This window comes from Oryctolagus cuniculus, chromosome 17, assembly GCF_051225735.1.
Source record: "Oryctolagus cuniculus isolate XC-2025 breed Fujian yellow rabbit chromosome 17, ASM5122573v1, whole genome shotgun sequence".
In the NCBI taxonomy this organism is placed as follows: Eukaryota; Metazoa; Chordata; class Mammalia; order Lagomorpha; family Leporidae; genus Oryctolagus; species Oryctolagus cuniculus.
In genome coordinates this window covers 60,369,257-60,393,695 of record NC_142883.1, presented here as the reverse complement: position 1 = coordinate 60,393,695, position 24,439 = coordinate 60,369,257, and the positions used below count along the sequence as shown (strand labels likewise).

Below are 24,439 nucleotides of genomic sequence, written 5' to 3'. Positions count from 1 at the left end.
CTGCCTGTCAAAAAAAAAAAAAAAAAAAAAAAAAAAAAAAAAAAAAAGAACATATGCATATGTGCATTTGACAGATATTGCTAGATTGCCCTGCATAGGACATATCAACATGTATGCTGTCAACAAAAAAATGAGAGCCCCAATTTCCTTACACTCTCACCAGTATGGTGATGCACCAAACTTTTTTCAAATTTTTATCATTCTGATAGGTAAGATAGATTTATGGTTTTAATTTGTGTTTCCTGTATTTCAAGTGAGTTTGAGCATCTTGTGTGTTAAAGAGCCATTTGTAGTTTCTGTGAACTGTCTGTTCATTACCTCTGCAGGTTTGTATTTTGGGTTAATGGTGGTTTTTTTTTTCCCCTTTGGGTTTGTAGGCTCTCTTATGTATGGGAACACTGGTTGATTCTTTGAATATGAGTCTTTTCCCCCAGTTTATTCGTCTATGTTTGTTCAACTGTGTTTGTGCTGCATTTTAGACACGCAGAAAGATTTGGTTTGTATGTAGTTGATTTGTTTCTTTTATAGTCTCTGAATTTCATATTATAGATCTTCCCCTATTCTAAGACTTTAAAGATTCTCCTGTGCTTTCTTTTGCTAATTGTGTTATTTTCATGTTTTATCTTTTAAATGTTTGGTACTATCAGAGTCACTTTTTTTTTTTTTTTAAGATTTTATTTATTTGAGAGAGTTACAGAGAAAGGGAGAGCAGAGAAAGTCTTCCATCCACTGGTTCACTCCCCAAATGGCCACAATGGCCTGAGCCTGGCTGATTTGAAACTGGGAGCCAGGAGCTTCTTCTGGGTCCCCCACATGGGTACAGGGGTCCAAGCACTTGGATTGTCTACTGCTTTTCCAGGCCATAGCATAGAGCTGGCTTGGAAGAGGAACAGCTGGGACTCAGACCGGTGTCCACATGGGATGCCGGCTTAGCCCACTACACCACAACATAGTCACTTTGGATGTGAGGAGGAAAATAGGGCGCCCAACTATATTTTTCTTAGATGCTATTTTGTCTCAATACCATTTATTAGTTATTTTGGAATACTGGCTTTGTCATTTATTAAATGTATGAATATGTTTGGATCTAATTCTTTGTTTACTCCATTGATTTGTTTGTCTATTTACCTACCAGTATCAAACTTTTAAAGATCTAGGCTTAAGGGTATGTGTTATGGTGCGGCTGGTTAAGCCACTACTCTGGGATACCCACAATCCCATAATGGAGTTCCACCCTTGCCTTCACTTCTTTTTTTTTTTTTTTTACCCTGTTGCCTTCACTTCTGATCCTACTTCCTGCTAATATGCATCCTGGGAGGCAGCAGATGGCGGCTCAAGTGCTAAGTCCCCACCACTCACACAGGAGACCTGGCTGGAGTTCCCAGTTCCTGGCCTCAGCTTGGTCCAGCCCTGCCTATTGCAGGCATCTGGGGATTGAACAGGGGAATGGAAGGTCTCTTTCTCTGTCCATCTCGTTTTCTCTCTGCCTTTCAAATAATTAAAAGGGAATTAACATTAAAAATTAGGCCTAAGTATTTTTTTAAAAAAGATTTATTTATTTATTTGAAAGTTAGAGTTACACAGAGAGAAGCAGAGGCAGAGAGAGAGAGAGAGAGAGAGAGAGGTCTTCCACCCTCTGATTCACTCTCCAATTGGCTGCAACAGCCGGAGTGCACCAGTCTGAAGTCAGGAGCCAGGAGCTTCTCCCAGGTCTTCCTACATGGGTGCAGGGGCCCAAGGACTTGGGCCATCTTCCACTGCCTTCCCAGGCCACAGCAAAGAGCTGGATCAGAAGTGGAGCAGCTGGGAATGGAACCAGTGCCCATATGGGATGCTGGCACTGCAGGCAGTGGCCTTACCTGCTATGCCACAGTGCCGGCCTCAGGCCTAAAATATTTTTTGAAATGCTAATTCAATAAAATTATTTTGGCAAGAAGTTGTGCTGGAAAATTTTAGTAATATATTCACAGTAAGATGTTTTAGATTGGGGCCAGCACTGTGATGTAGTGGGTTAAACTACAGTCTACAGGGTTGGCATCCCATTTGCGTGCCAGTTCCAGTTCCAGCTGCTTCATTTTGGATCCAGTTCCCTGCTAATGCATCAGGGAAGAGTGTAGGAAGATAGTCTAAAGGCTTGGGCCCCTGCATCCACATGGGAGAGGAAGCTCCTGGCTCCTGGATTCAACCTAGCCTAGCCCCCAGCTGTTGTGGCCATTTGGGGAGTGAACCAGCAGATGGAAAAATCTCTTTCTCTTTGTGTCTATCTCTCCCTCTTTCTCTGTAAGTCTGCCTTCCAAATTAAAAAAAAAAAGTATGTTTATATAAACATTTGTTTTAGTACTTTTTCTTTCTTGAATTTCTTTCATTTGTTAATTCCAGATTTTTTTAAAAATTTTATTTTTGATTGAAAAGCAGACACACAGACACACACACACACTCCCTCACACACACACAAACACACACACACAGAGTGATTTCCCATCTGCTGGTTCACTCTAATGAGCACAACAGCTGGAGCTGAACCAGGCCAAAGCCAGGAGTCAGGAATTCAGTCTGGGTCTCACATGTGGGTGACAGGGACCCAAGCACTTCAACCATCAGCTGCTGCCTCCCAGGGTGTACATTAGCAGGAAGCTAGAATTAGGAGCAGAGCTCAGACTCAAAACCAAACACCCCAATATGGGAGGTTGATGTTCCAAGCAGCATCTTAACTGCTATGACAACTGTACACTGTCAACAAGTATCTATTGATTACCTTCTCTATGCTAGACAGTGTTCTAGGAACTGATATCAGTAGGGAACAAAATAGACAAGGAGCTTGCTCTCATTGAGTTTATAATCAGCAGTTAATAAGAAAATCTCAGGTTGTGATCAGTTCTATGGAGAAAATAAAGCAGAGTGGTATGACTGGGAATCACCTTAGAATCAAGATCTAGGCCAGCACCGTGGCTCAACAGGCTAATCCTCTGCCTTGCGGCGCTGGCACACCGGGTTCTAGTCCCGGTCGGGGCGCCAGATTCTGTCCCGGTTGCCCCTCTTCCAGGCCAGCTCTCTGCTGTGGCCAGGGAGTGCAGTAGAGGATGGCCCAAGTGCTTGGGCCCTGCACCCCATGGGAGACCAGGAGAAGCACCTGGCTCCTGCCATCAGATCAGCGCGGTGCGCCGGCCGCAGCGGCCATTGGAGGGTGAACCAATGGCAAAGGAAGACTTTTCTCTCTGTCTCTCTCTCTCACTGTCCACTCTGCCTGTCCAAAAAAAAAAAAAAAAAAAAAAAAAGAATCAAGGTCTAGGAGGTTGATATAGCTATACTGGATATTCTAGTTATCACTCACTAGAAACGTGGAGGAGGGGAAAGGGAAAAGAATAGACTAGATTAATAAGATCCCATGTACATCTCAGGTTATCTGTAGGCATGTTGTATGGCCCTGAGCAAATCACTTAAGCACTCTGGTTCCCAGTTTTCTCAGCTTCCTAGAAGGGAAAATTAACAGCTAGTTCACAGTGGTTTATTGAGGTTAAATGTGACAACATAAGCAGAAAAAGAAAAACCTAGAAAAGTGTTTGGCCTGTAATAGTTGCTTTATAAATGCTAGCCCAAATGTTACTAGCTTGGGGTGAGTGTTGTAGTGCAGTGGGTTAAGCCATTGCTTGAGACTCCCATATCCCCTATTGGAATATCAGTTTGAGTCCTGGCTACACTGCTTCCCATGCTGAGAAACAGGCTCAAGTGCTTGGACCTTTGCCACCCACATGGAGACCTGGAAGGAATTCTAGGATCCTGGCTTTGGCATGGCCCAACCCTGACTGTTGTGGGCATTTGGGCAGTTGTGGAACATGGATAGAAGATCTCTCTTTCATTCTGTCACTCTGCCTTTCACATAAATAAATCAGATTAGAGAAAGCTCCTATAATGTAGTTAATGTACACTTAAAATGGCGAATTTAAAAAAAAAAACTAGCTTAATACTAATAATGAGATCTATTCATTAAAAATTTAAAAATAAGGACTTTCCCCCTGATTTCACTGGTTGTAATGTCATGTGTCTAATAAGATGGTAATATTCAGGGAAAGCTCTTTAAATAGCCATTCATGCCTGCTGTCACCATGGTAACTGCTGGAAGAGGGATTGCTCATGTCAGCACATTCATTTCTGTGAATTGTTGTAGTTTCATGTTCATCTACTGTTGGCCAAATTTTGTTGAGTCATAAATAACAGAAAGGATCTAAGTTGGTATTGAACCTTGTTTTAAGACATGTTGTAGTAGATTCAAAAGGTAATGCATTAAAGTCTTGTTAAGAAACACCAGAATCTTTCCCCTTTTTACTTTGCTAGCTGGACTTATGTCTTCATTGGCCATTCAAGATGGGCAGAGGAAATATTATTTTAAGATTCAGGCAAACTGGGTGTCTGTCTTGTAATCTGTCAGAGGAAATAAATAATAAAAAATATATATACTAGCATCATCACTGTTTTATAGGTGCTGAGCCACAATGCCAGCCCCAAACTTTCAGTCTCTCTCTCTCTCTCTTTTTTTTTTTTTAAAGATTTCATTTATTTATTTGAAAGGCAGAGTTACAGGGGGTGGGGGAGACAAAGACAAAGAGAGATTTTTAATCTGCTGGTTCACTCTCCAAATAGCCATAACAGCCAGGACAAGGCCACACCAAAGACAGGAATCAGGGGCCAGGAGCTCCATCCGGATCTCCCACATGGGTACAGGGGCCTAAGGACTTGGGCCATCTTCCACTGCTTTCCCAGGCATATTAGCAGGGAGCTGGATTGGAGTGGAGCAGCCGGGTCTTGAACCAATGCTCATATGGGATGCTAGCATTGGAGATGGTGGCTTAACCCATTATGCCACAATGCCAGCCCCTAAACTTTTAGTCTTATATGGAATTTCTTGGTTAACAGACTCAGAGTACAAAACTGCAACTTTCTTTTTTTTATTTGAAAGTCAAAGTTACAGATGCCACAATGGCCAGGACTTCACAATGATCAGGCTGGGCCAGGCTGAAGCCAGGAGCCAGGAGCTTCTTCCAGGTCTCCCATGCGGGTGCCGGGGCCCAAGTACTTGGGCCATCTTCTGCTGCTGTCCCAGGTGAATCAGAAGTGGAGCTGCTTGGATATGAACTGGCACCCATGTGGGATGCCGGCATCGCAGGTGGTGGCTTCATCTGCTGCACCACACCGCTGGCCCCATGACTTTGTATTTAATATCATCTTTCTTTTTAGCTGAAGTCTCCAGCAAAGACAGTAGAGTGCCTTTGGGGATGGGAGTGTTGGCCCGTTGGATGGATACTGGTCCATGTAGTCCTAGTTGGTTGGTGCCATCATCCCATGTGTCTCCACTGGAACCGCTGTGTCCGTCTTCTCTCTGTGCTGGTTGCTCCGTGCCTTCTTCCTGACTGCGAGGCTCCCGCAGGCGTGCAGGCCTGTGCTCTGCTGCAGTGCCTTCCAGGTCACACACCCCGGGGTAGGCTGTGTGGACTTGGTCCAGTGCCCTCCAGCCCACCCTCCTGGCTGCAGGGCCCTGCCGAGGGCTGAGCCTCTTCAGAAGGACTGCGCTCTGGGAGGAGCTGGTGACGTGTCTGGGATTTATGTTACCTCGATTCCTGCTGAATCCCAGATCTGAGCCTGGGATGGAGATAGGACAAATTTGGGACTCCTTTTCAGAGGCTTAACAGAACCTCTAAAAAGAAATCCTAGTTCTTCCATTGGAAAACCCTGGCTTGCTTCAAGAGTGATCTGCATTTAAGAGCATTTCTGTTTATGGGCCTATTTTAGAGAAGAAATCCACAAATATTCACCACAAATTTTAAACTAACAAACACTGGGGTGGGTAGTGTGGCACAGCATGTTGGGTCAGCGCTTGGGATGCGCACATCCCTCCCAGGGGTGCCTGGTTCAAGTCCTGGCAACTCTGTGCTTCTGATCGAGCTTCCTGCTAATGCACCTGGCAGGCAGCAAAAGATAGTCCAAGTACTTGGGCCCGTCACTCATGTGGGAGGCCCAGATGGACTTGCTGGCTCCTGGCTTCAGTCTGGCGTAGCCCCAGCTGTTGCAGGCACTCAGAGGGTGAACCAGCAGATGAAAGATCTCTCTTCTGTGTTTCTCCCTCTCTCTCTGTCTCTCTGCCTTTCAAATAAATAAAATGAAAATTAATTATGTCATGCTTCCTGTGTTTGTAAGAGGAGCCACATTGTTTATGATCTATAGCCTAGGACAGAGCCCAAAGCCTTTTCACGTCTTTCCTTTATTTCCGTTGAAATAGTCTAATTTAGAATCACAGGTCGGCCGGCGCTGCAGCTCACTAGGCTAATCCTCCACCTTGCGGTGCCGGCACACCGGGTTCTAGTCCTGGGGGCACCGGATTCTGTCCCGGTTGCCCCTCTTCCAGGCCAGCTCTCTGCTGTGGCCAGGGAGTGCAGTGGAGGATGGCCCAAGTCCCTGGACCCTGCACCCCATGGGAGACCAGGAGAAGCACCTGGCTCCTGCCATCAGATCAGTGCGGTGCGCTGGCCACAGCGCGCCGGCTGCGGTGGCCATTGGAGGGTGAACCAACGGCAAAGGAAGACCTTTCTCTCTGTCTCTCTCTCTGTCACTGTCCACTCTGCCTGTCAAAAAAAAAAAAAAAAATCACAGGTCGTCAGACAATAACAGCTATGTTGGCTCTGTATGTTAAGGCCAAAATGGGTGCAGACATTGTAACTTCTTAAAACTCTTTCACATTCTGTCAGCTGTCAAGCTAACAAGCATATCACATTTAAGAGCTGGAAGTGAGTGCTTCTATTTAGCAGATAATGGTGAGTGAATTCCCAGTCTACCTCTTCACTGCATTTGACCTGGAAAGTGTTTCTTTATATCATTTTATAGCACTTCAGTGTAACTTTAAAATATGCCAAAAATATGTCTTAAATTTGTAAAGAAAACAGACAAGTAGCAGGGAAATCAAACTCAGCGATTTCACTGTCTACGTTGCAGTTTGGCCATATCAAACATCTTAGCAGGATATCTTAGCATTAAAAGTCATGAATGGGGCAGGCTTGTGGCGTAGCAGGTTGAGCTCAGCCTGTGACACTGGCGTCTCATATGGGCTCTGGTTTGAGTCCCAGCTGCTCCACTTCTGATTCTGCTCCCTGTTAATGTGCCTAGGAAAGCAGCAGAGGATGTCCCAAGTGTTTGGACCTCTGCACCCACATGGGAAACCTGGAAGAAGCTCTGGGCTCCTGGCCTGGCCCAGCCCCAGCTGTTTCAGCCATTTGAGGAGTGAACCAGTTGATGGAAGATCTCTCTGTGTTTCTCCTCCTCTCTCTGTAGCGCTGCATTTCAAATAAATAAAAACACATTTAAGTCATGATATTTTGGCTGATTCAGGATGCTCTAAGTATTGATTACTAAAATGTATGAGTCTGTAAAAAGTTCATGGACAATGTGTATTATGAAAAAACTGCATGGATTTCAAAGGGTTTTTTTTTTTGCGCCAAAATAAACTTATGCTTTATTCCATTTTCCACAAACTTTTTACAAAAATCTGTTTATCTGCTTGCTTGTTTATTTAAGAATATTTTATTTTTAAAAATATTTTATTTGAAAGGCGGAGTGACAGGGTGGAAGGAGAGAGAGAGAGAGAGAGAGAGAGAGAGAGAGAGAGACCTTCCAAATGGCTACAATGGTTGGGGCTGACCAGGCTGAAGCCAGTAGCCTAGAACTCTATCCAGGTCTCCCTCATGGGTGACAGAGACCCAAGTGCATGGACTATCTTCCACTGTTTTCTCAAGAATATCAACAGGGAGCTGGATCAGAAGTGCCAGGAATTGAACCTGCTTTCTGATATGGGATGCCGGTGTTGGCAGACGGTAGGTAGCTTAACCTGCTGTACTTCAGTGCTGGTCCTATTTATTTCTGTGAGAGGTGGAGGGGGAGAGGGGAGAGGAGAAAGGGACAGAACTTCATTCACTGATTTACTCCCTAAATGCCCACAACAGCTGGGACTGAGCTGAGCCAAAACCCTGGGACCCGAGAATTCAATCCAGGTCTCCCCCATCGGGGCAGGGACCTAATTACCTGAGCCATCACTGCTGCCTCCCAGGGTCTGCATTAGCAGAACACTGGAGTCAGGAGCCAGACTGGGACTCAAACGCAAGTACTCCAGTCTGAGTCCAGGCATCTTAACGAGCATCTTAGCCTCTAGGCTAAGCACCTGCTCCCATCATTCATCATTTTAACTATCCACATGAACTGAATACTGCTCCCTTGATATGCAGTGTGTTTCAGCATGGGAAAGCAGACACTGGTTCCTACTGTCCATACTGCACCACTGAAAAGACAAGAGTGTCCACGACTACAGCTTGGTTTAACATGCTTATCATGTTTGCAGTACAATTGTTTCTCAATAACCATGGAGGGTTGGCTCCAGGACTCCTGAGGATATCCAAATCCTTAGGTGCTCAAGTCTCTTTCATAAAATATCCAATAACCTACATGTCTGGATTACTTATAATCCCTAGTGCAGTGTAAATGCCATGTAAACAGTTATTACAGTGTATTGTTAGTGAGTAGTGACAAGAAGAAAGTCTAGCCATCTTCACTCCAGGTATAATTTTTTTAACTTTTATTTAGTAGATATAAATTTCCAAAGTACAGTTTATGGATTACAATGGCTTCCCCCCCCCACCCATAACTTCCCTCCCACCCACACCCCTCCCATCTCCCACTCCCTCTCCCCTTCCATTCACATCAAGATTCATTTTCACAAGGTATAATTTTTTAAAAAACTGTTCTTGAGCCACAGTTGGCTGAATCAGTGATGCAGAACCTGTGGACCAGCTGTGCTGAGTGAAGTTTCAATGATGTTGATCATCAGCATCGTCAGGTTTTCTCTAAGGAAACATCAGTGGTGCAGATTGGCATTGGCTGCAAAGCCTTTTATTCTGTACACAGCCCCTTTTCTTCCTGGTCCTCCATTGGTTGAGATCCGAGGCCTCTTTTCCACTTTGCACTTTGGCCCTTGTGTCTGAGCTTTGACCAAGAAAGGTGCTGATTTGGGGCCGGTGCTGTGGAACAGTAGGTTAAACTTCTGCTTGTGGTGCCAGCATCCTATATCAGCTCCAGTTCTAGTCCTGGCTGTTCCTCTTCTGATCCAGCTCTCTGCTTATGGCCTGGGAAAGCAGTGGAAGATGGCCCAACTGCTTAGGCCCCTCACTTTCATGGGAGACCTGGAAGAAGCTTCTGGCTCCAGGCTTTGGATTGCTCAGCCCCAGCCATTGCAACCATTTGGGGAGTGAACCAAAGGATGGAATATCGCTCTCTTTCTCTCTTCTCCCTCTGTCTGTAACTCTGCCTCTCAAATGAATAATTCATAAAAAAATAAAAAAGAAGGGTGCTGATTCATGCCCTGCATGGAGGGCTCATTCAGTTTGTAAATTGAAATTATTTGCTGGCCTGCACATGTGTTAGCAATCCTTCTTCCGTATGGCACGGTGTTGATATTCCTTGGTGTTCAGAGTGTTATTCAATACGGAAATTTTGCTGACATCTTGTTCTATTTTCTCTTTGATTAAAACATTTATACATTGGGGTCGGCGCTGTGGCATAGTGGGTAAAGCTGCTGCCTGAAGTGCCGGCATCCCATATGGGCGCCAGTTTGAGACCCAGCTGCTTCATTTCCAATCCAGCTCTCTGCTATGGCCTAGGAAAGCAGTGGAAGATGGCCCAAGTCCTTGGGCCCCTGGACCCATGTGGGAGACCTGGAAGAAGCTCCTAGCTTCTGGCTTCAGATTGGTACAGCTTTGGCCATTGTGGCCATCTGGGGAATGAACCAGAGGATGGAAGACCTCTCTCTCCCTGTCTCTCTCTGCTTCTCCTCTCTCTGTGTAACTTTTTCAAATAAATAAATAAATAAATGTTAAAAAAGAAAACATTTATATACTTTGGTGTATTCTTAAAAATGTCGCATTAATGTGGGTTCTGTACCTGTTTTGTTGTCTCTCGGGACTACAGCCTTAAATAATGGCTCTATAGTTGTGTTCTTTTCCTTCTGATAATAAAAGTCCTCATTTTTCACTGGTGAACATTATTTTGACCTTGAAGAACTTGATTTAACAAAGAGACCATTGTACTTTGTTTGAAAGTAACATGAAACGCTTAAGTGGTTTTCTGCCAGTATTTGAAAGTCTTCATAAAAACAAAAAAAGGGGCAAGCATTTGGCATAGTAATTACAGTGCCAGTTAGGACACTGCATCCCATGTTGGGGTGCCTATGTTTGAGTCTTAGCTCTGCTTTCAATTCCAACTTCCTGCTAGTGCATATCTTGTGAGACATCAGGTAATGGCTCAAGTACTTGGGTCCGTGCCACCCATGTGGGAGACAAAGATTGAATTCCAGGCTCCTGGCTTCTGCTGGCCTGACCTAACTCCAGCTGTTGTGGACATTTGGGGAATGAACCAGTGGATGGAAGATCTCTGTATGTCTCTGTTTCTTTGCCTTTCAACTATATATAGTAAGCAAATAATTTTTTATAAAGCAACAAAGCACTATAACCTTAGGAGCCAATGGATCAATGATATATCCATTCCATTTTTAAATACTTGTCACTATATTTCCTATTTGCATTTCCCTTTTTCAGCTGCTTGAATGGCACATCACTGGGCACCTAGGGATGTGTCACTATAGCTTGCATGTGGTTCCTGTTCAATGGTGAACCTTATAATTGCTAAGAGACATATTTACTTATTTTTTAAAAGACTTTACTTTTTAAACTGTGTTCTCTACTTTTTGTTTAAAAAAAGATTTGTTTTATTCATTTATTTGAAAGGCGGAGTGACAGAGGAGGGGGTGAGAGACAAAGAGAGCAAGAAAGAGAGTGATAAGGGGGGGGGGGAATTGATTTATTGCCAAGATGGCTGCAAAGCCCAAAACTCCATCCAGGTCTCTCATGTGATTGGCAGGCACTCAAGCACTTGAACCATCTTTCTCTGCTTTTCCAGGTTCATTAGCAGGGAACTGGATGGGAAGTGGAGCAGCTGGGACTTGAACCAGCACATTGATAAGGGATATGTCAGCATTGCAAGCAATGACTTGACCCACTGTGTTGCAACACCAGCCCCTAAGAGACATATTTAAATTACTCTCAATATGACTTTATCAAACCACTTTGCTATACCAATTTTTCTGAACTGGTATAATGTTGCAAAACAGAAAAAGATGAGAACTGTGAATTTTAACAAGTATAAACCCAGCATACAAATTTTGGGGGCCAGGGAGTATCTTCAAAAAGTTCATAGAAATGAAAAATATGAAATATGAAAAAACTTAATGGTAATGCTAAGGATGTACCAGAATTTCAGTGAGTATGATAACTTTGTATTTCAAATTTGTGAAATGTACGTGAACAAAATTGTTTCATTTGAAATAGAAGTTTCTAAGATACTTTGTTTTTGTTCAGTAGAGGTCTTTTATGACATCATTGAAATATCACAAATTGATCTTATCATCTGGTAATCTTGTTTCTGTAGCTGGACAGCTCCTAAATTTTGTTAATCTAGCTGCTAAACTGTTTCATTCCATTTTTTATTTCTTTTTTTTTTTAACTGTTGTGACTTGCTAAATTAAAGCAGCTGATCTTTTTTAATTTTTTATTTTATTTTATTTTTTTTTGACAGGCAGAGTGGACAGTGAGAGAGAGAGACAGAGAGAAAGGTCTTCCTTTGCCGTTGGTTCACCCTCCAATGGCCGCCGCGGCCGGCGCGCTGCGGCCGGCGCACCGCGCTGATCCGATGGCAGGAGCCAGGAGCCAGGTGCTTTTCCTGGTCTCCCATGGGGTGCAGGGCCCAAGCACCTGGGCCATCCTCCACTGCACTCCCTGGCCACAGCAGAGAGCTGGCCTGGAAGAGGGGCAACCGGGACAGAATCTGGCGCCCCAACCGGGTCTTGAAACCCGGTGTGCCGGCGCGATCTTCTTTAATTTTAAATTTTATTTTAATTTATTATTTATTTGAGAGGCGGAGCTAGACAGAGAGAAGGGGAGATGTAGAGAGAGTTCTTCCATCTGCTGGTTCACTCTCCAAATGGCTGCAATGGCCGGAGCTGGGCCAATCCAAAGCCAGAAGCCAGGAGCTTCTTCCAGGTCTCCCATGAGGGTACGGGCCCAAGAACTTGGACCATCTTCCACTGCTTTCCCAGGCCATAGCAGGGAGCTGGATCAGAAGTGGAGTAGCCAGGACTCAAACTGGTGCCCAGATGGGATGCTGGCGCCACAGGGGGAGGCTTACCTAGTATACCATGGCACCGACCCCTATAGTAGCTGGTCTTGAAATGAGTTCATTGTCATTTTCTCCAAGAAGTAACAACTTTCTGATCTCAAGATAGTGAACAAGCAATACCTGGCCTCATGGGAACCCTGTGGACTCATTTTTCACCCCCCAAATTTCCTGAACAACCACATTGATAGGCAAGTGAGCACTCCCAGACCTCACCTTGTAATGGAGCCTGGGAGACCCCCTTCCTCATGTTCTGTGCGCAGACAGCAAGCATGGTCACCAGTTCCTTGCTATTTTCCTATCAGTGGTCAGCCAAAGCCTCCTCTTTTTCTTCCAAGGAGACTGAGTTCTTTGTTGACATGGTTCAGCCCTTCCACAGGTTCCCCTGGGGCCTTTCACTGTAACTGTGTCCCTTCAGAGTGATGCTGACGTTGTCTGGCATATTGACAGTCTAATTGCTAGAATAGCCTTGGTTCTTGCAGCTGATGTGGGGGAGAAATCCCAGCATGCCTCTTAGTGTATTTCCTGGAGCTCTGTGTGTCCTCCAGCCACGGGCAGCCTGTGCAGTGGACTGCAGTCAACTTAATGACAAAGGACCAATGTGGAGGCCAGCCGAGTCCAGGACTGCCAGAGAGAGCACTTGGTAGCTGGTTCTCATATTCGAGAACCTTCTGTAAACAAGTTATCGCCCTAGTTTTTTATCACTCAGGATCCTTGGCTGAATGATGACTACCAGAAGATTGATTATTTATTTATTTATTTACTTGAAAGTCAGAGTTACATAGAGAGAGGAGAGGCAGAGAGAGAGAGAGAGAGAGAGAGAGAGAGAGAGAGAGAGAAGTCTTCCATCCTCTGGTTCACTCCCCAATTGGCCGCAACGGCCGGAGCTGCGCCAATCCAGAGCCAGGAATTTCTTCCCAATCTCCCACACGGGTGCAGGGGCCCAAGCACTTGGGCCATCTTCTACTGCTTTCCCAGGACATAGCAGAGAGCTGGATCAGAAGTGGAGTAGCCGGGTCTTGAACCAGCACCCATATGGGATGCTGGCGCTTCAGGCCAGGGCATTAACCTGCTGCACCACAGCGCTGCTGCCCAGAAGATTGATTTTTGACAGGTACTTTTAGATGATCTTTAAGTTGGTCCCCTTACTGATCACGTAACACTTTCTAATGTGTGCTATAATTATTGACTTTGGTCCTATTTGTCTTTCATTTATTCAATAAGTGCTTATTAAGGGCTGGCTATGTGCTCGGCAATCTGCAGCCCAGAATAGTGACTCTGTCCTTGTAGAATGAATATTTGCATGTGTGGATTTATCCTGTATTATAACTGTGCTTTATGGCTGGTTTTTCTATTTCTATGTTTTCTTATATTTTATATTTCAGATCCCAAAGCTATTTTTTTTTTTTTTGACAGGCAGAGTGGACAGTGACAGAGAGAGAGACAGAGAGAAAGGTCTTCCTTTGCCGTTGGTTCACCCTCCAATGGCCACTGCTGCCGGTGCACTGCGGCCGGCGCATCGCGCTGATCCGAAGGCAGGAGCCAGGTGCTTCTCCTGGTCTCCCATGGGGTGCAGGGCCCAAGGACTTGGGCCATCCTCCACTGCACTCCCTGGCCACAGCAGAGAGCTGGCCTGGAAGGGGGGCAACCGGGACAGAATCCGGCGCCCCGACTGGGACTAGAACCTGGTGTGCTGGCGCCGCGAGGTGGAGGATTAGCCTGTTGAGCCACGGTGCCGGCCTGCCCAAAGCTATTTTAATCCAATGTCCTCACTTCAAATTATTTTATTCTCTTGTCTAAATATACAGTAACAATTGTAGTATTAATCCTTATGTACCTGGACTTAAAAATTCCATTTAAAATTTTCAATTATAGCATAAAACACATTATTATAAAAAATAAAATAGAGTAAAATGTGAAAAGTCCCTTTTTACAACCCCCACTCCAATTGATCCTGCCACACACAAAAATATAAGTACCTATTTTCTACATATTTTTCAACATTGTTACTTCTTTTAAAAAATACTAGTCCACTAAAAATACTAGTTGTGGCATTACAGATACGATATTGCTTGGTGGGTAGCTGTTGTTAGCACAGCCACTTAATCCATGCTTGGAATACCTCATCCTGTATCAGAGTGCCTATTCAAGTTCCAGCTGTTCTGCTTCTGATCTAGCTTCCTGCCAGTGCTTCCTGGGAGGTAGCAGATGATGACTCAACTAATTGGGCTCAAGCAACTCACACGGAGAACCAGATGGAATTGCTGGCTCCCAAGTTTGGCCTGGCCCAGCCCTGGATATGGAGGGCATTTGGATAGCGAACTTTCATCTTTAGCAGATGAAAGATTTCTCTCTCTCTCTCTCTCTCCATCTTTCTCTCTCTCCCTATTATTCTGCCTTTTAAGCAGATGAAAATAAATCAACATTAAACTTTTTTTTAATCTTAAAGAAACAGTACTGCTTGGGACACCTGCGTACCATATTGCAGTGCTTGGGTTTGAATTTCTGCTCTACTTATGATCCAGCTTCCTGCTAATGTGCCTGCTAGGAGGTAGCTGGTGATACCTCAGGTACTTGGGTCCCTGTCATTCATGTGGGTAATACAGATGGAATCCAGAGCTCCTGGCTTTGGCCTGGCCTGGCCCCAGCTGTAATAGATATTTAGGGGAGTGACCCAGTGGATGGAAGATCTCTCTCTCTCTCTCTCTCTCTCTCTCTCTCTCTCTCTGTTGTTCTGCATTTCAAATAAAAATAAAACAAAAAATAAAAAATAAAAATATTCTGTTGCTTTAGCTCTTGATTGTTTGTCACTAGACCAGTCTTTTCATATGTTTATTAGTCATTCAGATTTTTCCTTTTGTGAATTGCCTATTTTCTGTTGAGCTGTTTGTTTTTTCTTTTGAGTTAATTTTGGTAATCTGTGTTTTCCTAGAAAATTATCTGTTTTGCCTAGTTTACAATTCCATATATGTAATTATGTCCTCTTTCTTGTTTCTAATTTGGATACTTTCTTTTTTTCTTCCTTGATTAGATTTGCCAGAGATTCTTGTTAGTCCTTTCAAAACACCAGCTTTTAGTTTTGTAAATCTTCAAGACTTTTTTTTGTAAACATCTCATTAATTGCTGCTTTTATTCTTACTCATTTCTTCTTCCTGCTTTCTGTGGGCTTAAGGAAGACCCTTCCCACACATAGAGGAAGGTTCAAAGATATGAGGGCCCTTCAAAGAAAAAAAAAAACTGTGGAAAATGGAATTAAAAGATTATTTTGGTGCAAATAATTTTTGAAATCACATACAAAGGGCTTTCAGGTTGGCATTTTTGTGCAGCAGGAAAAGCCGCTGCCTGTAATCTAGATCCCATATTGAAGCACTGTCCTGGCTGCTCCACTTCCCATCTAGCTCCCTGCTAATGCACCTGGGAAGGCAGCAGAAGGTGGCCCAAGTGCTTGGACCCCTGTACTCACATGGGAGGCCAGATGGAGTTCTTGGCTCTTGGCTTCAGCCTAGCCCAGTCCTGACCATAGCTTCCATTTGGGGAGTGAACTAATGGATGGAAGCTCTCTTTCTCTCTGTGTTTGTCTTCTCCCTGTCACTCTGCCTTTCCAAAAACAAAAGTTTTTCAAGTAAACAGAAATGAATATTATGAAAAAACTGTGAATGGTTTTCACAATTTTTTGCCCCAAAATAAGCTTATCTTCTAATTCCGTTTTCTGTGAACCTTTAGAAGTACCCTCACAGTTGTTGGGGCTTGGGAAAACAAGAGTGACATCATTCTCTTCCACTCTCCCCCTCCCCCCAGCAACCAGCATCACAAAGACAGACTGTTCAAAATCAGTTTGGAAATACAAGATAAGAGTCAGGAATGAAATAGATTGAAATCAGGCTATTCGCTTTGTTAATATAAGACTGAATTGGAGAATAGGGATCTTATGATCGTAGTCAAGCTAACCTTCCCCTCTGAGTTAACCCAAGAAATTCTTAGAGTAAAAGCATTGGGAGCTTCATTAATTGCTCAGAGACACTAAGAGCCAAACAGCCTTAGGGGAGGTGAGTCTTTCAGTACACTTTGGAAACCCAGATCATGGGGAGCAAAGCAAAATGAGTGAGCTGGCAGTCCCTGGATGGAGGACTGCAAAGGTCAGATTGGTGGAATGAGGTGATTTGGCATTGAGGCTGATCAGGGAGGCATATATGGGAAGGAACCCAAGAAGACGGAGGGTCCGGGGCTTCACATGAGCCTGGGGGGAGGCTGGTTGTGGGTGCAGTGTAAGGTCACATGAAGGGCACTGCGCAGTCCCAGTCTTGATGGCAGCAGAATCAGTGGATGGGCACATCCCCAACGGTGACGGAACACGCGGAGGACTGAGGCTGAGTCACTCTCCGGGGCTCTTGTTCATTCCCCAAATTAGTTTCACATCTGCTTTGGAATCAAAAGGGTGGCTGCTTTCCTATTCCTGGCCAATTAAACAAATGCAAATCTATGCAGGCAGCCTGAAGGGAGTATAGATAGTGTGGGTGGCAGGTGGCCAACTCAGAAGCAGAGGGTGGGCTGGGAGGACAGCAGGCAGGTCCAGCCCTCTAGCCAGAGCCGACACGCCTTGTCCTTACGTGGCCTCTCAGGGTTACACTGTGTGATCTTGGGAGTGTGAATTCACCTGGCACTCTAGCAGTACTTTTCATAATAGAATCCATCAGCCTATTGTGACTTGCATGCTGACAAACTTCTTATTCCTCTCTGTGCCTCCACAGAAAGAGCCTTGCCCTTGTATTCCATAGGGAGAACACCATGAACCTTGTCTGGTAGCCCACGGAAGGGTCAATTTCACTAACCACTGCCCAGTGTAGTGTTTTCCTCTGTAATTAGTTCTGTCTGTGTAATTTCTTACAGTGAAATGTTATGCTTTAGAACAAAATTAAAAAGTCACCTAAAGAGATGGTTTGGTTGACATGGAAGTCAAGTTCCTTTTAGGAGGAATGAGTTTTGTAGTCAGACTTTGCAGACATTACAAAGAAGAGCAGTATACTCATATATTTCCATATTATATGCTTGGATCAAATTTCAAATTCTTTTTTAAAAAAAGATTGATTTTATTTATTTGAAAAGCAGAGTTACAGAGAGGTAGAGACAGAGAGAGAGAGAGAGAGAGAGAGAGAGAGAGAGAAGTCTTCCATTCACTGGTTCACTCCCCAAATGGCTGCAACAGCCAGAGAAGAGCTTATCCAAAGCCAGGGGCCAGGAGCTTCTTCTGAGTCTCCCACATAGGTGCAGGGGCCTAAGAACTTGGCCCATCCTCTGCCACTTTTCCAGTAGCATTAGCAAGGAGCTAGATTGGAAGTGGAGCAGCCGGGAATTGAACCGGCACCCATATGGGATGCTGGCACTGCAGGCTGGGGCTTTAATCTGCTGCTCCACAGTGTCAGCTCCTCAGATTCTATTGAGTGTATTTATTATGACCTGCTAACCCATCAGATAAACAATTGCTACTTATACCCATTTTCCAGTAATAAACACTGGATCTGCTGCTGGCTAAGTGAAACTCAGAAGTCCATAAGGATTTTTTCTTTTTTTTTTTTTTCCTTTGCCCCAGGAGTATGTCCTTTATCCCGCATTCATTTCTGATTCTCCTGGATACCCATGTGCTGTAAGGCAGGAGTCTTGAAGACTTCTTCTTCTGACAGTCTTTGCAGAAGTTAGTCGAACATCTGCTTGAAACTCATTCAGAGTCACTTTCCTCTGTTGGCTTTGTCCTAGTTATTTTTAGGGCTGATAAATTTATTTTCCAAGAGCAAAACCGAGCATTTTTAAGCTTTGATTTTTGGCCAAGGTTTCGGAAATTCTTGTTCTGTGGGGAGCTGGCAGGTTTCCCACTGAGGCACTGAGGGACTCAGCCCACACAGAGGTTCCCTGCAATGAAGAGCATTAGACAGGAACCATCCATCCAGCTCCTGGAGCTTGGCCACCCCGATCCTGCCCGGCCTCCACACAGATGAGCACCTCCACATGCCACAGCTGTTTTACCCTGTTTGTGGGGAGCCCAGGAAGAGAGATTTCAAAGACTCTACAAAGGAAGTTGCATCCAGGGTTTAATTATTTATCAGTGCGAAATAATCAGGCAGAATCTAACTTTTTGCAGTGCACACTGTGAAGTTACAGAGTGTGATGCTGTCAGGAAATATCATTATGCTTAAGTAGAAGCTTTAAAATTGTGAAACTGTCATAGTACAGAAAGATTTAAAAAGCATAAACAAAATTAAAATTCCCTAGTATGTCACTACCCAGAGATAACTGTTCTTAACAAAAGGGTTTTTTTAACTTCCATCTTATTTATTTGAAAGGCAGAGAGAGAGAGAGAGAGAGAGAGAGAGTCTTCCATACACTGGTTCACTCCTCAGATGGCCGCACTGCCAGAACTGTGCCAATCTGAAGCCAGGAGCCAGGAGCTTCTTCCAGGTCTCTCACGTGGGTGCAGGGGCCCAAGGACTTGAGCCATCTTCTACTGCTTTCCCAGCCCACAGCAGAGAGCTGGATTGGAAGTGGAACAGCCGGGACTTGAACTGGCTCCCATATGGGATGCCAGCACTGGAGGTGACATCACAGCACCGGCCCCACAGTTATCACTTTAAAGATTGAGATAAAGGGCATTGTGGTGCTGTGGGTTAAGCCACAGCCTTAGGGCACTGGTATCCCATTACCAGAGCACTGGTTCAAGTCCTGGCTGCCCCACTTCTGATCCAGCTTCCTGCTAATGTGTCTGGGAAGGCAGCAGAGGATGGTCTATGTGCTCAGGCCCCTGCCACCCACATGGGAAACCTGGATGAACTTCATGGCTCCTGGCTTCCACCTGGCCCACCTCTGGCCATTGTGACCATTTGGGAATGAATTAGCGGATAGGAGGTCTCTCTGTCTCTCTCTTTCTCTGTCTCTTCTTCTCTCTCTGTCATTCTGCCTTTCAAATAAAAAATCTTTTTTTTTAATTGAGATAAAATTCACACTCTTAAAGTATATGATGCAGTGATTTTTTTGCATATGTGTAAGGCTGTGCAGCAATCACCACCTTCAAATTGCAGAACATTTTTTATCACCCCCATGCTGTTCACAGCTGTCTCTTATTTTTTTTTTTTATTTTTTATTTTTGACAGGCAGAGTGGACAGTGAGAGAGAGAGAGACAGAGAGGAAGGTCTTCCTTTGCTGTTGGTTCACCCTCCAATGGCCGCCGCGGCTGGCGCACCGCGCTGATCCGATGGCAGGAGCCAGGTACTTATCCTGGTCTCCCATGGGGTGCAGGGCCCAAGTACTCGGGCCATCCTCCACTGCACTCCCTGGCCACAGCAGAGAGCTGGCCTGGAAGAGGGGCAACCGGGACAGAATCTGGTGCCCCGACCGGGACTAGAACCCGGTGTGCCGGCGCCGCAAGGTGGAGGATTAGCCTAGTGAGCCGTGGCGCCGGCCTCCTATTTGCTTCACTCCGTGACCGTCACAGTCCACTCTCGGTCTCTATGGATTTGCCTCTCTGGACACTTAGTGGAAGTGGACTTGTGGGATCTGTGGCCTTTTGCATTGCACTTTTCCTCAGTTGTCATCGTGTTTTCAGGGTTCATCCATGCTATATCGGCACTTCTTCATTCTCTTTTTGTACTTCCTTTTCAATGATGAGTAATACTGTCATTTATTTTTTTTAAAGATTTATTTTATTTATTTGAAAGACAGAGTTGCAGAGATAGGTAGAGCCAGAGGAAGAGAGAGAGAGAGAGAGAGAGAGAGAGAGAGAGAGAGGTCTTCCATCTGCTGGTTCACTCCTCAAATGACCACAATGGCCAGAGCTGAGCAGATCCAAGGCCAGGAGCTAGGAACTTCTTCTAGGTCTCCCATGTGGGTGCAGGGACCCAAGGACTTGGGCCATCCTCCACTGCCTTCCCGGGCCATAGCAGAGAGCTGGATTGGGAGAGGAGCTGCAAGGAATAGAACCAGCACCTGTATGGGATGCTGGTGCTGCAGGCAGAGGCTTAGCCTAGCACACCACAGTGCTGGCCCTGTATTTAACTCTGAGGAACTGCCAAACTGTTTTTCACAGTGGCTGCCCAGTTTACATTCCTGTAAGCGTGTATGAGGGTTCCCATTTCCCCACATCCTTGCCATTGCTCATTTCTCTCCCCCCCCTCTCCAGGATTATTTGAGAGGCAGAGCGACAGAGAGAGAGAGAGAGAGAGAGAGAGAATCTTCCATCTGCTGGTTCACTCCCCAAATGGCTGCAACAGCCAGGTCTGGCCCAAGCTAAAGCCAGGGGTCAGGAACTCCGTCTGGGTCTCCCACATGGGTGGCAGGTGCTGCTGCCTTCCCAGGTGCATTAGCAGGAACCTGGATCAGAACTGGCACAGCAGTATAGGATGCTGGCATTGTAGGTGGCATGGCTTAACCTGCAGTGCCACAACCCTGGCACTTTTTGGGGTTATAGCTTTCTGAATAGGTGCAGAAGTGGTATCTTATTGTGATTTTGATCTGCATAATGTCTACAGATTGATCTCTCTAATGTTTGATGTTATTGAGCCTCTTTTTTCATACTTTTAACCATTTATATTATGTATTTTCTTTGGTGAAATCTACTCAGATACTTTGCCAATGTTTTATTAAAATTTTGTATATGTCCATTTACTTATCTAAGAGGTAGAGGGACAAAGAAAGAGCTCCAATCTTGCTGATTCATTCCCCAAATGCCCACAAGAGCAAAACTCAGTCCAGATCTCCCATGTGTAGGCAGCAGCCCAATTACTTGAGCCGTCACTGCTGCCTCCCAGGGTCTGCATTAGTAGAAAGCCTGAATCAAGGACTGGAACTGAGTATCGAACCCAGGTTCTCTGATATGAGACACAGGTGTCTAAACTGGTGTCTTAACCCATAGGCTAAACACCCACACATACCATTTGCCCATTTTTTATTTGGACTATTTATATTTTTATTATTGAGTTGTAACAGTTCCTTTTTTCTTTTTTAAGATTTTCTTTATTTGAGAGTTAGAGCCACAGACAGTGAGAGAGAGACAGAGAGAAAGGTCTTCTGTCCGTTGGTTCACTCCCAAATGGCCTCAATGGCTGGAGCTGCGCTGATCTGAAGCCAGGAGCCAGGTGCTTCCTCCTGGTCTCCCACATGGGTGAAGGGGCCCAAGGACTTGGGCTGTCTTCCACTGCTTTCCTAGGCCACAGCAAAGAGCTGGATTGGAAGAGGAGCAGCCGGGACTAGAATTGGTGCCCATATGGGATGCCAGTACCGCAAGCCACTGAGCCACGGCACCAGCCCCAACAGTCCTTTTTTAAGATTTATTTATTTGAGAGGCAGAGTTGCAGAGAGAGAGAGAGAGAGAGAGAGAGAGAGGGAGAGACAGAGAGAGAGGTTTCCATCCGCTGGTTCACTCCCTGGATGGCCACAACGGCTGGGGCTGTGCCAGTTGAAAGCTGGGAGCCTTTTCTGGGTATCCCACGTGGGTGCAGGGGCCTAAGTACTTGAGCCATCTTCCACTGCCTTCCTAGGCCATCAGCAGGGAGCTGGATTGGAAGTGGAGCATTTGGTACTCAAACTGGTGCCCATATGGGATGCCAGCCCCACAGGTGGTGACTTAATCTACTACGCCATGGTGCCGGCCCCTGTAATAGTTCTTTTATATATTCTGCATAATAGAACCTTGTCAAATAATTTGCAAATATTTTCTCCCACTCTGTTGGGTTTTCTTTTAATTTTTCCTGACAGTGCCTTTTGGGTCACAAAAGTTGTTATGAAATCCAGTTTGTCTGGTTCATCTTTGGTTGCTTATGCTTTTGATGCCATATCTAAGACAATATGATATAACCCAAGGTGGTGAAGTTTTATACCTATGTTTTCTTCTGAGTTTTCATTTTAGCTTTTCTATTTTGAGGTGATTTTTTGTACACAGTATGAGGTAGGAATCTAACTTCATTTTTTGGATGTGAATATTCAGCTAGCCAAACTCCATTTATTGGAAAAAGCTGTTTTTCCCATTGAATTATCTTGGCATATTTGTCAAAACCAACTCCCTATAAATGCCTGTGTTAATTTCTGGACTCTTAGTTCTGTTTTGTTGATGCCAAGACCACAGTCTTCATTGTGGTAACTTTGCAGTACATTTTGAAATTGGGGAACTGTGAGTCTTCCAACTTTGTTCATGAAAAACGAAGATTGTTGTGGCTTTTCTGGGCCCTTGTGTTTCCATGTGAATTACAAAAGTAGCTTGTCAATCTCCACAAAAGACGGTAGCTAGCAATTTGGTAGGGATTACAATCAGTTAGGGAGTATTGCCATTTTAAAATTGTCTTATAATACATGAACATGAGTTGTCTGTGTGTTTATTTGACTTTTTATGATGATGTTTTATGATGGATTATACAGTAATTTTACTGCATAAATATTGCACTTACTTGTTAAAGGTACTCAAGTATTCTATTCTTTTTCAAGATATTGTAAAAGGGATTGTGTTCTTAAAATATTCAGATTGTTCATTGCAAGTATCTAGAAATTAATTTTTGTATATTAATCTTGTATTCTGTATCATTGCTAAATCTACTTACTATAATGCTCTTAGTTTTTGTTGTAAGAGTTCTTAGGGTTTTCCATATGTCATCTATTAATACAGGTAGTTTTACTTTCTTACTAATCTGTATTTTTTCTTTTTTTATTTAATTGCCCTGGCTAAAGCCTGATCCAGTGTAATGTTGATTAGCAGTGATGAAAGCAGAGACATGCTTGTCTTTCTGATCTAAGAGGAAAGCTTTCTGATTTTCACGCTAAATATGACATTAGTTGTGGGTGTTTCGTAGTTATCATTTATCCCTTTTATTCTTAGTTCATTGAAGTGTTTTACTATAATTAATTAAGTTTTAAAAATGCATTTGTTTATTATTTGGAAGGCAGAGAGACAGAGATGGAGACAGAGGCAGACAAAGAAGTATCCTCCATTCATTTGCTGGTTCACTCCACAACAGCCAGGACTGGGTCAGGTTGAAACCAGGAGCCAGGAACCCAATCCAGGTCTCCCACATGGGTGATCAGCTCCAACCACCTACACCATCACTGCTGTCTCCCAGGATGTGCACCAACAGGAAGCTGGATTTGGAAGTGGAGCTGGAACTCACACCCAGGCACTGTGATATGTATGAGATTCGGGCATTTCAGTGGTGTCTGAACTGCTGTGCCAAATGCTCACTCCCTTATTGAGTGATATTATCATGAAATTGGTTGGATTTTGTCAGATGCCTTTTCACCATCTTTTCAGATGATCAATTGGTGTTGTCCTTTACTCTGTTAGAATGGTGTGCTACATTGATTGATGATCTTATGTGGGGTCAACCTTGAATTCCTGGAATAAATCCCATTTGGTCATGATATATAATCCTTTATATATGCTGCTAGCGTTTTTGGTATAGTATCACTTTTAACAGCTAAATAAGGTTTAATTATGTGGATATGTCATAATCTAACCAATTAGACTTTTAATTATTTCCTTTATGATCATTGCTGTTATAATCAAGGATCAGCTCACCACTCTTACTCATACAACTTTGTGTTAATTCATGATTTTCTTTAAGTTTTTTTATTTATTTGAAAGGCAGAGCTACATAAAGAGAGAAAGAGATAGAAGGGGAGAGATAGGAGAAGAGAGAGAGAAAGAGAGAGAGAGATTCCATCTGCTGGTTCACTCCCCAAAAGGCCTTAGTGACCAGGGCTAGGCTAGGCCAAAGCCAGGAGCCTGGAACTTCTTCCAGGTTTCCCACATAGGTGCAGAGGCCCAAGCACTTGGGCCATCTTCTGCTGCTTTCCCAGGTTCATTAGCAGGGAGCTGGATCTGAAGTGGAATAGCTAGGACTTGAACTGCACTCCTGTATGGGGTGACGGTGTTGCAAACAGAGCCTTAACCCATTGTGCCCCAAGCCGGCCCCTCATTCTTCATCTTTGTCATAGGCTACATTTCTACAAATGGAATAACTGAACCTAAGGTTATACTGGGTGTTTGTCTCATCTTGTCATTTGCACTTATTTTTTTAAGTTTTTTTTTTATTATTTTCAGAGATTTTTAGCTTTCAAGTTAGCCAAATGTAGTTTTTTTCTTTATGTATTGTGGCTTTGCACATGGACACAGTGATATTTCCTGTGTTATAAGATATATAACCCACCATA

General features: G+C 44.3%; 1 protein-coding gene and 1 non-coding gene across 4 annotated transcripts in view; both read left to right on the top strand.

Moving 5' to 3' along the window:
* The window catches only part of SPECC1 (sperm antigen with calponin homology and coiled-coil domains 1), a 337,615-nt gene that overhangs the window by 31,841 nt on the left and 281,335 nt on the right, over positions 1-24,439 (top strand). The window lies entirely within an intron of this gene.
* On the top strand, positions 4,311-4,437 carry LOC127484536 (small nucleolar RNA SNORA27). The gene has a single exon (XR_007911597.1). It is a non-coding gene; the product is annotated as a small nucleolar RNA SNORA27 (small nucleolar RNA).